At 46.7% G+C, this 14,732-nt stretch overlaps 1 long non-coding RNA gene across 1 annotated transcript; it reads right to left on the bottom strand.

Annotated features, from left to right (window-relative positions):
- Positions 1-6,647: 6,647 nt before the first annotated feature.
- Positions 6,648-12,456, bottom strand: LOC114807417. The gene is made up of 2 exons (XR_003755501.2): positions 12,302-12,456; positions 6,648-6,813 (listed from the first exon to the last, which is right to left on the bottom strand). It is a non-coding gene; the product is annotated as an uncharacterized LOC114807417 (long non-coding RNA).
- Between the last annotated feature and the right edge of the window lie 2,276 nt (positions 12,457-14,732).

Here is a 14,732-nt window from a genome sequence, read left to right as displayed (position 1 = left end):
TAGCTACTGGCTGCTGCCAGTCTGTTCGCCACTGACCACTGCAGTTGTCCCAGTGGTTGTACTCTGTTAGCCACTGGCCAGTGCTGCTGTCCGAGTGGCCGTGCTCCATTAGCCACTGACCCCTGCTGCTGTCCGAGCGACTGTGCTCTGTAAATCACTAGCTAGTGCGGGTGTCCGAGTGGCTGTACCCTGTGGTCTGAGCAGTTGTGCTAAATTTGCCACTGTCCACTGCTGCCTCCCTCGTAGCTCTTGTTGTCCCCACCACACTTGGAGGGCAGGGATCGTGTCTCTCTCCCAAGCACTCAGTACAACGCCCTGCCCCCAGCAAGTGTTCAATAAATACCCTTGACTGATTGATGGATTGATTGGCTGTGATTCGACCTACTCCACTGGAGCCTCCTTTGCTGGGCTGATGAGCCATGGGGCACAGTCCACACCACTGCCACCACCCTTTATTCACCCACATCGGTCATCAAGCTTCTCAGCCAGGTGCAGTAACCTGCTCAGTGACCCACAAAGTGCCCAACATGGTGCCCATGCAGACCCTGGGTTTGACTGCCTTGTAGTGGAGAGAAGACAATTTCTGTTCCCAGTTAGTATTTTGAAAATTTTCAAAGGACATAGCCAGAGTCCCACGGGTGTCCTTTCTCCACTCTGGAGGGTAGGAACTTTCTGAAGCATTTTTTAAACTTTTCTTTTTTTTATAAATTTTTTGATATGTTGAGATTTAAAAAAAACCCACCCATCCATCTTAAAATAAAACAACGTAGCCTGACATTCATTCCACATGCAGAAAACTGCTAAGTTTGGACAGCGAACATGGTGGGGTCTCCATGGCATGATGTCATGCCACAAGCTTTTGTATATATCTGTAATTTATTTATGTATTTATATTATCGTCTGTCTTCCCCTCTGGACTGTGAGGTTGTTGTGGGCAGGGAACGTGTCTGTTGTTGTAATGTAGTTTCGCAAGCACTTAGTACAGCGCTTTGCACACAATAAGCTCTCAGTAAATGCGATTGAATGAATGAATGGATAAACTGGCCTCGGATCCTCCCTCCTTTCCAGTCAACCAGTGGTATTTGTTCAGCGCTTACTGTGTGTGCGGGGCACTGTATTGAGCGTTTGGGAAAGTACAATACAATAGAGTTGGTAGATGTCATCCTTGCCCACAGAGAGTTTACAGTCTAGAGGCACGCCCACTCCCAGCCACAGCATTGAGGAGTCTCTCGTTCTGCTCTGTCACCTGACACCTTTTAAACCTTTCTACATTCCTGGCCCCAGTGGCTGAGCCCCTGGCAACAAATAGAATGGGATGAGGAACTTAGACTGTTAGCCCCATGTGGGTCAGGGACTGATTTAATTTATTTGACCAGGCTTAAAATAGTACTTGACACACAGGCAGTGCTTAACAAATATAAAATAAAATGAAAAAAGGAACAGAGTCAGAGTCTATCTGGAATCACTGGAGGAGACCCTGGAAAGTCCCTACCCAACAATTTTATTTCCACGATAATCTTTTCTTGATTTCCACTCACAGGCGTCCACAGTCTTTCTGGCCCATCCCAGAATGCCGGATGAGAAGACCAGATTGGAACAACAGTGAGAAATCAAAGACTAAAGAGGATTTCAGATCTCATTTCCATTGGCCAGTTTGGTCTTTTTTTTTAAAAAAAAAAAGATAATCAGATTGGACACTGCCCTTGTCCCACATGGGGCTCTCACTCTTAATCCCCATTTTACGGATGAGGTAACTGAGGCACAGAGAAGTTAAGTGGCTTGCCCAAGTACATACAGCAGACAAGTGGCAGAACAGGGATTAGAACCCAAGTCCTTCTGACTCCCAGGCCCGTACTGTACCAACTAGGTCCTGTTGCTTCCCCACTTGGTTCCAACTAAAAACATAGACGTCTCGCTGTCTTCCCATTGGATTGAGCCACAACACCCCAGAAATCTATCTGGCTCTGAAATCCTCTAGTTAAATTTCAGTGTTTGTTGGGAGAACGTCAGCGATATTAATGGTTCAATGCATGTTCAGCTATTTATAGTGTTGTACACATAATAATTCTGGCTAATGAAATATACGCAGCAGGAAACATTTCTTTTCCTTTGCTCGAGCCTAATAAATTACTTGTTTAGCAGTTAGGACTCTGCTCTCTCAGGCTAGGGGAATGACATTTTGATAAAAATCTGTGCGGTGGCCTGTCCCCACATAACTTAGTTTTAGGAACGATTCGGGGAAGTTTAGATAAGGGGGTTCCAGGGAAGCGTTCTACTAGAACAGCCTGGAACAGAAAGCCTTGTCTAGCTGCAAGCTGAGGGTGGTAGAACATATAATAAACTTTGAGGCAGCAAAACTAAACAAGTTCTGATTAAGTACCATGCACATATCCACATACGCATGCGTACCGCTCCCCCCCCCCCCCCACAGACACACACACATGCACACACACAGAAACAAAAGTAGAAAACCCCTTTAAATTTAGGTTTTTGGAATTTGATTTTATAGATCTGGGATATGTTTGAAATTCCCATATAAACAGCAGAAAAACAGGCTAATCACAGTCAAGAGGCCCCTGAATCTTGAGAAAATCTACCCGTAGACCCCAGAATTCCCTTCCTCTGGCAGATTTCAAGGGGCTGTGTTAATTTTTAAGCCAACTAATATCTTAGGCTGACTCATCATGATGTCTGCCCCCATCAAATCTCTAAACACAGGTCCTAAGTCCCTGCCATCTCAAGCTGATCTTTTCCACTCCCAAGGCATATGAGGCTAGTGAGAGCCCCTAATAAATGACAAGAGGATACCCCTCCACTCCTGGTCTTCTCCTTGCCTTTTCCAAACCGGCCTTTTCCACTAGTCTGAGTCCCTGAATGATTCTGGGGCTGGCAGGGATGTTTGCAGATCAGCCTGGCCCTGGATTTATGGAGAAGCCCTGTGGGTGTGACTTCAACCCACAGGGGAGCACCCAAAAGCCTGGTTCCTTTTGTGGGGCTTTTGCATGAAATTGTTTCCGACCACTTGAAGAGAAAGTGGCACATGGGGCCTCCCTCAGCCCCAAGTGCAGAAACAATTAGAACATCTTTACACAACCCGAGGTTCATTCATCCATTCAATAGTATTTATTGAGTGCTTACTATGTGCAGAGCAATGTACTAAACGCTTGGAGTGTACAGTTTGGCAACAGATAGAGACATTGCCGGCCTGATTGATGGGCTCACAGTCTATCTTGCTTGCACGTTCACTTTGGGTAAAATGCCCAAATGACCCCCAGTTGAATGATGTTTTTGGAACCAGTTGTTGCCCAGACTATTTCTGGTTGGGTTTGTTGGCTCCCAAACCAGCCCAAATTCTCTTCTGTGTGTCATGGAGGATGCTACGCTTCTCTCAGAACACCCCCCAAATATGGCATCTCCACCAGGCCTGCAAGCCCTTCCCTGATCACCTGGGTGTGCCTAGCAGTGGCCACTGGAGTTTGGGCAGCACCTCCTCTTGCAGCCACCAGATGGTCTGGGCTTCCGACTCCACAGTGGGGGAAAAAAGCCTCTAAAGAGCCTTTTGAAGCCTAGTTGGGAAGGACAACTGTGAGCCATCAATCAATTAATGAATCATATTTGTTTATTTTTCATTTATTCATTTATTTGTTTATTTATTTTAATAACACAGTAACAAATATTCTAAGCGCTGGGGTAGATACAAGGTAATCAGGATGGACACACTCCCTGTCCCACATAGGGCTCACAGTCTTAATCCCCATTTTACAGATCAGGCAACTGAGGCACAGAAGTAACACAACAGACAAGTGGCAGAGCTGGAATTAGAACACAGGTCCTTCTGATTCCCAGGCCCATGCTCTATCCACTAGGGTATGCTGCTTCTCCAGCACTTATTGAGTGCTTACTGTATGCAGATCACTGTACTAAGCACTTGGGAAAGTACCATTGAACAGAGTTGGTAGACACATTTCCCGACCACATAAACTTACAGTCTAGAGGGGTAGACAGACATTAATATAAATAAATAAATTAGGGATATGCGTGAAAGTACTGTGGGGCTGAGTGATCAGAGAATTTGCAAATGATCTGCTGTTCCTCCTGTGGCTTTTTATCCAGATCCAGAGAAGAAGGAAGTGACCCAATCTGGCTGGTTTGGTGTTCAGGGTTCTGGTGGAGGTGGAACTGAAGTTAAAGGAAAATTCATTGGAAATCGGAAACTTCTCGCATTTCCAGCTGCCTGGGAACTACATTTCCCAGAAACCTCTGGGAATAAGAGCTAATCGTCAACTTGGGCAGAGCATGGAGACCTCGTGGGGAGTAAGTATTTAAATCTGCTCTACCTCCCTTCCTTTTAAATCTCTGTAAATTCAGCTAAACATATGTGTCTGAGTTCTGAGTAGTGTCTGAGAAGGATCATAAAAATGATAAGAATTTTGGTATTTGTTAAGCATTTACTATGTCATGCACTGTACACCATATACTATATGTTGTGTACTGGGGTAGATACAATACAATAAGATTGGACACAGTCCCTGCTCCACATGGGGCTCATAGTCTAAGTGGGGGAAGGAGAACAATCAAACAATTGTATTTATTGAGTGCTTACTGTGTACAGAGCACTGTAGAGAAGAAGAGTGGCTCAGTGGAAAGAGCATGGGCTTGGGAATCAGAGGTCATGGGTTCTAATCCCAATTCTGCCACTTGTCAGCTGTGTGACTTTGGGCAAGTCACTTCACTTCTCTGTGCCTCAGTTACCTCATCTGTAAAATGGGGATTAAGACTGTGAACCCCATGTGGGACAACCTGATCAGTGCTTTGCACATAATAAGTGCTCATCAAATACCATCATTATTATTACTAAATGTTTGGGAGAGTAATATACCAATATAACAGTTTCCCTGACCACAACAAACTTGCAGTCTAATCGATCAGTCAGTGGTATTTATTGAGCATTTACATTGTGCAGAGCACTGTACCAAGCACTTGGGGAGAGGACAGTACATTGGGGTTGATAGAGACATTCCCTGCCCAGGTAGTTGATTCCCATTTTACAAATGAGGAAACTGAAGCACAGAGAAAGTAAATGACTTGCCCAAGGTGGCACAGCAGGCAAGTGGCAGCAGCCAGATCTCCTGATTTCCAGGCCCATGCTCTGATGAGTCCATGAATTTCTTTATGATCCCACCAACCCTGATCCTGGTAAGTCAGCAGTCCTTCAGTGCCATGTGGCTAGTATTGGAGAACTTGGAACTTGGACTCTAGACCCTAAATGACTTGCTTGGAGTCTAAAATCTGGCAATTTGTGGCAGGTAAGGCGGAGACAAAGCCTTGGAAAGAGTTGGAAGGAAGTCGTGGCTGATCAGACCGGCGATGGTCCTGCCAGCAGTGGGGAAGGGCCCGAGGACTGTTCCCTCCGGCAGGAATGGCTATGGTTCCTCTTGTTGTTGCTGTTTTTTGAATCGTTGAATTCAGCCTGTTTATCTTTCCCCGGGTGTTCTGTCCTCTCCTCCCTCTGAGGACTGGGAGTCCCCTGGAGACTCGAAACCCTGCCCAGTCAGCGTCCTTGCACCCGTCACCAGCGCTAAGTTCCGTGCTTGGCACTGACACAGTTCTTAGTAAACTTAGTAAATGCTATCAGTTAACAGAGTGGTTAGCCACACCTGTTTCAGGCCTCAGTCATATTAAACAGGATCAGAGGTGGGGAAAGCAAGTGAAAGTTGGCTTGCTCAATTGGCTTACCCCAATTTAACTGGGCCACAGAGAGGGTAAGTGACTCATCTAAAGTCATACATTCTGACTCAATTTCCTCGTCTTTAAAATGGGGATTGGGAGTCCCACATAGGAACACATCTTTCAGCTTAATAACACTTTCATACCATCAATCAATCAGTGGTATTTATTGAGTAGTTACTCTGTGCTGAGTATTGTACTAAGTGCTTTGGAAGAGTACAGTAGAGTGAGTAGATATTCTCCCTTCCCTCAAGGATCATTTGAGAATTGTATTTATGCCATCTGACAGCCCCTTATGGGAAACAAAGTGAATAGCTTGAAAAAATAGCATTTCCTCTGATAGCAAATGCTTCCTGAGCACTTTGATGCACTATAGATGGAAATTGTCCAACATATTCCAGGCTGTTTGCATCCATAATGGAATAATGTTTCCAAGACTGAGGCAGTCATCACAACCAATGGGGTGAGATAGTAGTAGTGAACACCCTCCCTCCTCATATCCAACAATTACTCTCCCTCCTCTTCAATCTTATTGAAGGCACATCTCCTTCAAGAGGCCTTCCCAGACTAAGCCCCACTTTTCCTCATCCCCCACTCCCTTCTGCATCACCCCAACTTGCTCCTTTTGCTCTTCCCTCCCCTCCCAGCCCCACAGCACTTATGTATATATCTGTAATTTTATTGATTTGTATTGGTGTCTGCCTCCCATCCCCACTCCACCCCACCCCAGGGTTAGGGAATGAAAGAATCTATCCCAGCACCTTGTAGGCTTGGCACATAGTAGGTGCTTAACAAATACTATAATAATAATAAAACCCCTGGGCAGCAACCAACTTTTAAATACCCATCTTAGAGTGGCAGGGAGGCACAAGGTCCAGCCTGGCCCTGTTCTTGCCCTCTAGCTGGTGGAACCTCAGTAGAAGGAGCAGAAGAGCTAGGATTTATTGCCAAACCACCTCATGGGGCTCTGTGGGGCTGGCTGCAAGAAAACCGTTTTCATTTCCGCTTTCTCTCTCCCAGACCTTTCCGTGGTTTGAACAATCGCCCGTGGTCGCAGTGAATAGTGATGCTCCAATAAGGTGGCACCTGGGTAAAGCAGAAATGACAAGGATGATGATGGTGGCAAGCTGAAACTCCTCACCACTCAATCGGTTTCCCTCTTTCCTACCTAGCCACTCTCTTCTCCCACCCACTACACCCAAGCTCACACACTTTGTTCCTCTCGAAATTGCCTTCTTACTCAGCGTCATTCTCATCTCTAGTACAAGCTCTGTAGCCCTGGTCTGCTGTGTGACCCTGCAAGTTATAATAGTAATAACAATAATAATAAAAACAACAAAAATGTCCAAACCTAATAATTATGATATTTGTTAAGTGCTTACTATGTACCGAGCACTGTTCTAAGCACTGAATTAGTCACAAGGTAATCAGGTTGACCCACGTGGAGCTCACAGTTTTAATCCCCATTTTACAGATGAATTAACTGAGGCACAGAGAAATTATGTGTCTTGCCCAAGGTCATAGAGCAGACAAGTGGAGGAGCCGGGATTAGAACTCATGCCTTTTAACTCCTAAACCAGTGCACTTTCCACTAAGCCAAGCTGCTTCCCTGCTTCTGCTTCTCTGCTTCTTATAGTGGATGGGCAGGAAAGGAATGGTCAGTTAGGTTGATGTAATAATGCTGAAGGTTGGGGACCAGAAACACTGGTCAGGGCTTTCTACAGAACAGCATCGGCCCTACTGTTCCATGCAAGGGACAGTGCGGGGCTTGAGCAGAGAGTGGCAGGATGGGCCAGGGAGGTGGCAAAGTCTTTTCCTCCATGCCCTGTCTCTGGCAGTCAGTTTCTTCTTCTTCTTATCATTATTGTTATTGTTCTTGTTGTTCTTGTTGCTAATTAAGGCCTTTCCTGGACTTGATGCCACAGCATTACTCAAGGCTTGGAAGGCTCTGAGCAGAACTCAGAAACTCCTAAGCATTGACTTTCAGATAGTCAGCTCTCTCCCATTTCTACTCATCTATCCTATTTCCTACTATATCCCAGCTCCCACTCCTGATTCCTTCCAAGTTAACTTTTTCTCTGTGTCTCAGTCTCATGAGATCTCTTTGACCTCTTGCTCACAACCCTCCCCCCTGTTGGGAACTCCCACCCTTCTTCAAATCCAGCAGACCACAGCTCTCCCCATCTTAAAGGCCCTCCTGAAATCACATCTCCTCCAAGAGTCTTTCCCTGACAAATTTGTACTCTCTTCCTTGGGCCCCTTGATCCTTCTGCTTGGGAAGCAGTGTGACCCCCTCTGCCTGGGGGTCAGACAACCTGAGATCTTATCCTGGCTTCGCCACTGGTCCCCAACTTGCTCCTGGCTTGCTTGCTCAGGTGACTTATCTGCAAAATCGGGATTCAATACCTGTTTTCCTTCCTACTTAGACTGTATGTCCCATGTGGGACCTAATAATCTTATATCTATCCCAGTGCTTAGTACAGTGTTTGGCACATAGTAAGCACTTAACGAATACCACAATTATTATTATTATTGTTCTGCACAACCTGAGCACTGTGGATTCACCACCTCCCGAAGTACATTTGAACACACATTACAGACTCCATTACGTAAGCACTAACTCATATACAGATCCCATTTGTTGCTTCCTCCTATCCATAAATTCTTTTACTGACTCTCAATCCCTTGTCGGCAGGGATCATGTTCACTAACTGCATTGTACCCTCCCCAATGCTTGGTAGAGTGCTCCATACAGAGGATGTGTTCAGTAAATATGATTGATTGACTGTTTGAGAGAAGAAGAAAAGTAAAGGAGACTTAAGATCCATGGGCCTATAATAACCACAGTTTATCAGGGAGAAAGATATTGATTTCTTCTCTGCCAAAATGCCATCTGAAGTTTCATTCTGGACTCAGGAGAGGGTCACCATGGGCAAGTCCCAGAAGTGTGGTCCTGCCAGCCTGCAGGACTGGGCACCCGCTGTGCCCACGTTCCTGGTTTGCCAAGAATAGATGAAATCATACTGGACTCTTGGCCTGAATATATGTCTTCACCACATTGAACGTCAGCACTGTGAGGGGTGGAGAGTGCTCTCGCTGCGGACTTGTCCTTCACTCAGATTTATGCAGAATTTCCCAGCCCTCCCATCCTTTGCAGCCCTTCTAAAATGCCATCTCCTCCAGGAAGCCTCCCTCGATTAGCCTTCCCACACATTTTCCCTGTTATTTCTCTGCCTCATCCACTCTAGCATTCTTTCACCTTCTCCTCTTAGCTAGGAATAATAGTAGTTGTAGAGGTAGTAGTAACATTTGTATTTATTGAGCACCCACTTAGAGCCGAGCACTGTTCTAAATGCTTGGAAAATACAGAACAACAAAGCGACAATCCACAGAGAGTTTACTCTTTTTGCAGATAGTTTACCCTTAGTTCATTAATTAGATCTCAGCTCTTTGCATCTGGTCTCCCCAGCCAGCGGGTGTTTAACCTAAGGGCGAGAAAGGCAGTGGGGGTGATCTGAGCAGGGAGCCCCCTTCATTTTGGGATCGTCTAAAGGCGTCAGACTCCTAATTTTAGAACGCCCCACACCGAGAAGAGTCAGAATTGGCATTTATAAAACCAGGAAGCGGATGGGCAGGAGGGACACAGAATTGTTGTTCTCCAAATCCGGTCCCATCAGGACGAGGGATCTTCAGTGGGGTTGCAGATTCAAAGTAAATGAAGAATTGCTTCTCCGACCAGGGAAGGACAGCACAAACGGTCTGATCCCACAGGAAGTTTTACAGCCCAATTTTTCCCTTCCGTCTGAACAAATCCAGTGGGGAGCAGAGAGGGCGTGGCTCAGTGAAAAGAGCCCGGGTTTGGGAGTCAGAGGTCGTGGGTTCATATCCCGACTCAGCCGCTTGTCTGCTGCTTGTCCTTGGGCAAGCTACTTAACTTCCCTGTGCCTCAGTTACCTCCTCTGTAAAATGGGGATTAAGACTGTGAGCCCCACTTGGGACAACCTGATCACCTTATATCCAGTGCTTTGCACATAGTAAGCGCTTAACAAATACCATGATTATTATTATTATTACTGCAATCCCCTCCTCGGTCCATCAGTCTCTACCCCAATCCCATACCACCCAGCCTGTTCGGACCCGGCCTGGACTGTCTATTAGTATCTGTCCCAGCGTTTAGCAAGCTGTTCAGCAAAGAGGCAGCTCTTTAGTAAGTACCATAGTCAACCAATCAAATCACCAACTCTGGAAGAAAGCTGGTGGGAAACGGTGAATTTAGTGGCCGGCCAGTTTTCCCTCCATCCGGAGCGCCACCTCCTGGGCTTTCAACGGCCTCTTTAATCTTCTTATTCACATTGTTTTATCATTCATTTGCTTTGGTTGTCGCGATTTGTAGTTGTTCGTAATTTACTGCTATTGTTGTATGCGACCTCCCTCCCTCTGTCTTAGATTGGGAGCACCGCAAACGACAGGGATGGCTGGGTCTGACCTGCTGATGATCTTGAATCTTCCCCAGCACCTATCATTCATTCATTCAATAGTATTCATTGAGCGCTTACTATGTGCACAGCACTGTACTAATTCGGCAGGAGATGACATCATATAATCACATAATCGATCAATCGGGACTATTATTGTGTGCCACTGTACTCTGAGCTTAGGAAAGTACAGTGAAACAGAACCGGGAGACATGATTCCTGCCCAGAACAGAATTCCTCATTTTACCAACCAAGCTATTATATCGTACTTTTCCGAGAGCTTATTACAATACTCTGCACACAGTAAACGCTCAGTAAATACGATTGGATGAATGAATGAATCAAATGCTTTCTTCCCCCTGCCTTTTTCCATTTCTGTAGACAATGCCACTATCCTTCCTGTCTCACAATTTCACAATCCTCCACTCAGCTCTGTCATTCAACCTACATATTTAAATTTGTCACTAAATCCTGTCAGGTCAACCTTCACAACAACACTAAAATCCTCCCTTTTCTGTCCGTCCAAACTGCTACTACTCTAATCCAAGCATTTACCGTTTCCTACCTTGACTATTGCATCAGTCTTCTCGCTGACCTCCCTGCCTCCTGTCTCTCCCCAGTCTAGTCTACACTTAATTTTCTGAGCAGATCATTCTTCAGAAAAAAGTTCAGACCATGTCTCCACACTCCCCAAGAACTTCCAGTGGTCTGCCCATCTACCTCTGCATCAAACAGAAAATTCTCACCATTCACTTTAAAGCACTCATCAGCTTGCCCCATCCTACCTCAACTTGTTGTTTTCCTACTACAATCCAGCCCACACACTTTGCTCCTCTAATGACTACTTATTCACTAACCCTCCATTTTGTTTATGTTCCCACCAACCCCTTGCGTAGATCTTCCTTTTGGCCTGGAACTCCCTCCCCTTTCATATATGACAGATCACCACTCTTATCACTTTCAAAGCCTTAGTGAAATAACATCTCCACAGAGAAGCCTTCGCCAGTTAAGCCCCCATTTCCCTTACTCCCTCTTCCTTCTGCACCATCTTACACTTGGCTCTGTGCCCAAGAAGCAGCGTGTCTTAGAGGCAAGAACCCGAGCTTGGGAGTCAAGAGGTCGTGGGTTCAAATCCCTGCTCCGTCACTTGTCAGCTGTGTGACTTTGGGCAAGCCACTTCACTTCTCTGTGCCTCAGTGACCTCATCTGTAAAATGGAGATTGAGACTGTGAGCCCCTTGTGGGACAACCTGATTACCTCGTATCTACCCCAGCGCTTAGAACAGTGCTTGACACATAGTAAGCGCTTAACAAGTACGATCATCATCATTATTAATATTACCCTTTAAGCACCTGATAGTCACTTCATCCTCCGCCCCACGGCACTTAGGTTCATAACCGTAATTTATTTATATTAATGTCTGTCTCCCCCTCCAGACCATAAACTTCTCGGGGGCAGGGAACAAGTCAACAAACTCGGTGGTACTGTATTCCTCCAAGTGCTCTGCACACAGGAAGCATTCAATATATACCAATGATTCATTAATTGATTAATAAGCTCATAGGGGGAGATAGTTATTAAATAAAGTACAGATATACATGTACATTAGTGCTGAGTGGGTGGGATGAGTTTCAGATGCTTAAGGGGTACAGATCGAAGTGCATAGGTGACGCAGAAGGGAGGGCAAATGGGGGAAGTAAGGGCTAAATCAGGAAAGTGCTTAATGAAAACCATGGTGATGGTGACAATGAAAATGGTTTTTGGTGCTTACTATGTGTCAGGCACTGTTCTAATAGCTGGAGGAGATACAAGATAATCAGGTTGGACACAGTCGCAGTCCCACATGGGGCTCACTGCTCCAGAAAGAACCATCCCCCACCAAACAGAGCAGGGACCAGTGTTCTCTAGCTGCCTGAATAGATATGCTCTCAGCCTCTGTCTCTCTGTCTCCGTCTCTCTCTTTCACACACACACACACACACACCACACACCACACACACACACACACACACATACACACACACAGACAATCCAGAGGGTGCTGCTCTCTGAGAACCTGTAAGACCCCCCCCAACCAGTTTAATCCCTACTTAACCCACTTTGGTCCAACTGCAGTCTGATCGTCAAGGGGAGTGGATGGAGGGCTGAGGTTAGGGTTAGACTCTAACCCTGCCTGATGAAGCTTTCGGCCATTTTTTCATAAATCGGAGAAATAGGAAGCAGTTTTCCCCTTTCGCCCCTGAGCGACGGGGGCTGTGGCTCTTGGAAAAGTGAAGGATGTGTCATTTGGTGAGGTCATAGTCGCTCCATTCTCTGCTGTGGATCCACTGGACAAAGCACTGCTTTGGGAGCCAGGAATTCTAGTCCCGGCTCTGCTTTGGAGCCCGCAAAAGGGTCATAATACTGCAGGGGCACTTGGCCAGGCACTGCACCCCTGCTCAAATGCTTGCTTATTGCACTCTGTGCCCTGCAGAGATGGGAGAGTGTGAGTGGTGCCACCCAAACCACCAGGACTATAATCGATTCTTGGGTGCAGTGTCTCGGTCTCAGGATTGAGGCTCCTCCATAGTTCCTGGTGGGAGACTCCATTCTTGTCTCCTCACCCCCTGACCAAGCCATTTCTCAGAATGGCCGGGAAAGGGAGTTCTCTTTCCCTCAAGACCTAAGGTGAACCCTTTCCTCCTGTGTCCTTTTGGCCAGGGCTACCCCCAAAATCCAGACATCAGAATTCTGGAGAAACCCCCACCTTCCACCCTTTCTGCCCTCCCTTCAGGGAAGCAGTCTGCTCTCCTGGCTGGTTCTGCCAGAGAAGCAGAAGGAGCTCAAAGCTGCCTCTTGCTGTGCAGCTTAATACTGTGAGACCCATGTAATAATAATAATAATTGTGGTATTGATTAAGCACTTACTATGCGCCAGGCACTGAACTAAGCACTGGGGTAGATACAAGATAATTCAGTGGGACACAATCCCCGTCCCACAGAGGGCTAACAGTCTTAATCCCCATGTTACAAGTGAGGTAACTGACACAGGGAATTTAATGGATCTGCCCAAGTTCACATAGGAGACAAGTGGCGGAGCCGGGACTAGAAACCAGATCCTTCTGATTCCCAGGCCCAAGCTCTATCCACTAGGTCACGTGGGACATGGACTGGGTCCACTCTGATTAGCTTTATCTGCTCCAGCACTTAGTACATTAGGTGCTCAGTATAGAGCTCTGCACACAGTAGGTGCTCAGTACAGAGTTCTGCACAAAGCAGGTGCCCTCTTCAATGCTCTGCACTCAGTACATGTTCTCTGAACAAGGTAATAATAATAATGTTGGTGTTAAGTGCTTACTATGTGCAGAGCAGTGTTCTAAGCGCTGGGGTAGATACAGGGTAATCAGGTTGTCCCACGTGAGGCTCACAGTCTTAATCCCCATTTTACAGATGAGGTAACTGAGGCACGGAGAAGTTAAGTCACTTGCCCAAGGTCACACAGCTGACAAGCAGCAGAGCCGGGATTAGAACCCATGACCTCTGAGTCGCAAGCCCGTGCTCTTTCCACTGAGCCACGCTGCTTCTCTGATAGCACAGTGCTCCGCACAGAATAGGTGTCCAGTACGGCACTCTTGACACAGTTGGTGCTTAGTAAATGCTGCTGCTGCTAATAATAATATTGACACTTCTCCTTTTCACAATTCATTTCAAGAAGAAGCAGGGTAGGGTGGAGTCTGAATATTGTTTAAGACATCCGGCCCGATCAGCAGCATGTTTCAAATGTCACTGTTTTTGTACAGCACAAGGGGCCCAGATGGGAATAGGGCTCCAGAGAGCAGGGGCTGGTATAGCTGCAGTCCTGCTGGATAGGGAAGGAAGGCGGCAGCGATGGCTGCCACATGAGGTTAATCCCTGTGCTCCCGACAAGTCCTTCGGGGTCACTTTCCAGGCTCCGATCCGGCTGCCCCTTCTCCCACCGGAGATAGGCAGTGACCGGGAACTCGGTGCCTTCGGGCTGGGAGTCAGAAGGACCCGGCTTTTTATACTGGCTCGGCCATTTCTCGGCTGGGTGACTTGGGCAAGTCACTTCACTTCTCTGGGCCTCAGTTATGTCATCTGTAAAGTGTGGATTGAGATTGTGAGCCCCATGTGGGACGCAGACAGTGTCCAATCCAATATGCTTGTATCCACCCCAGTGCTTATAACACTTGACAAATACCACAATTAGTATTATTTTCTTTTATTCACTGACAGTGTCAGGGACACCTTGACCTGGTGGAGAGAGTTCGGGGCAGGGGCGTCAGAAGAGCCAGGCTCCAGTCCCAGCTCTGGTCTGCCTTTGTGACTTTGGGCAAGTCAAAGAGCATGGGCTTTGGAGTCAGGGCTCATGAGTTCGAATCCCAGCTCTGCCACTTGTCGGCTGTGTGACTGTGGGCAAGTCACTTAACTTCTCTGTGCCTCAGTTCCCTCATCTGTAAAATGGGGATTAAGACTGTGAGCCCCACGAGGGACAACCTGATTCCCCTATGTCTACCCCAGCGCTTAGAACAGT

This window comes from Ornithorhynchus anatinus, chromosome X2 (genome assembly GCF_004115215.2).
Source record: "Ornithorhynchus anatinus isolate Pmale09 chromosome X2, mOrnAna1.pri.v4, whole genome shotgun sequence".
Classification (NCBI taxonomy): domain Eukaryota; kingdom Metazoa; phylum Chordata; class Mammalia; order Monotremata; family Ornithorhynchidae; genus Ornithorhynchus; species Ornithorhynchus anatinus.
This window is presented reverse-complemented; position numbering and strand designations above follow the sequence as displayed.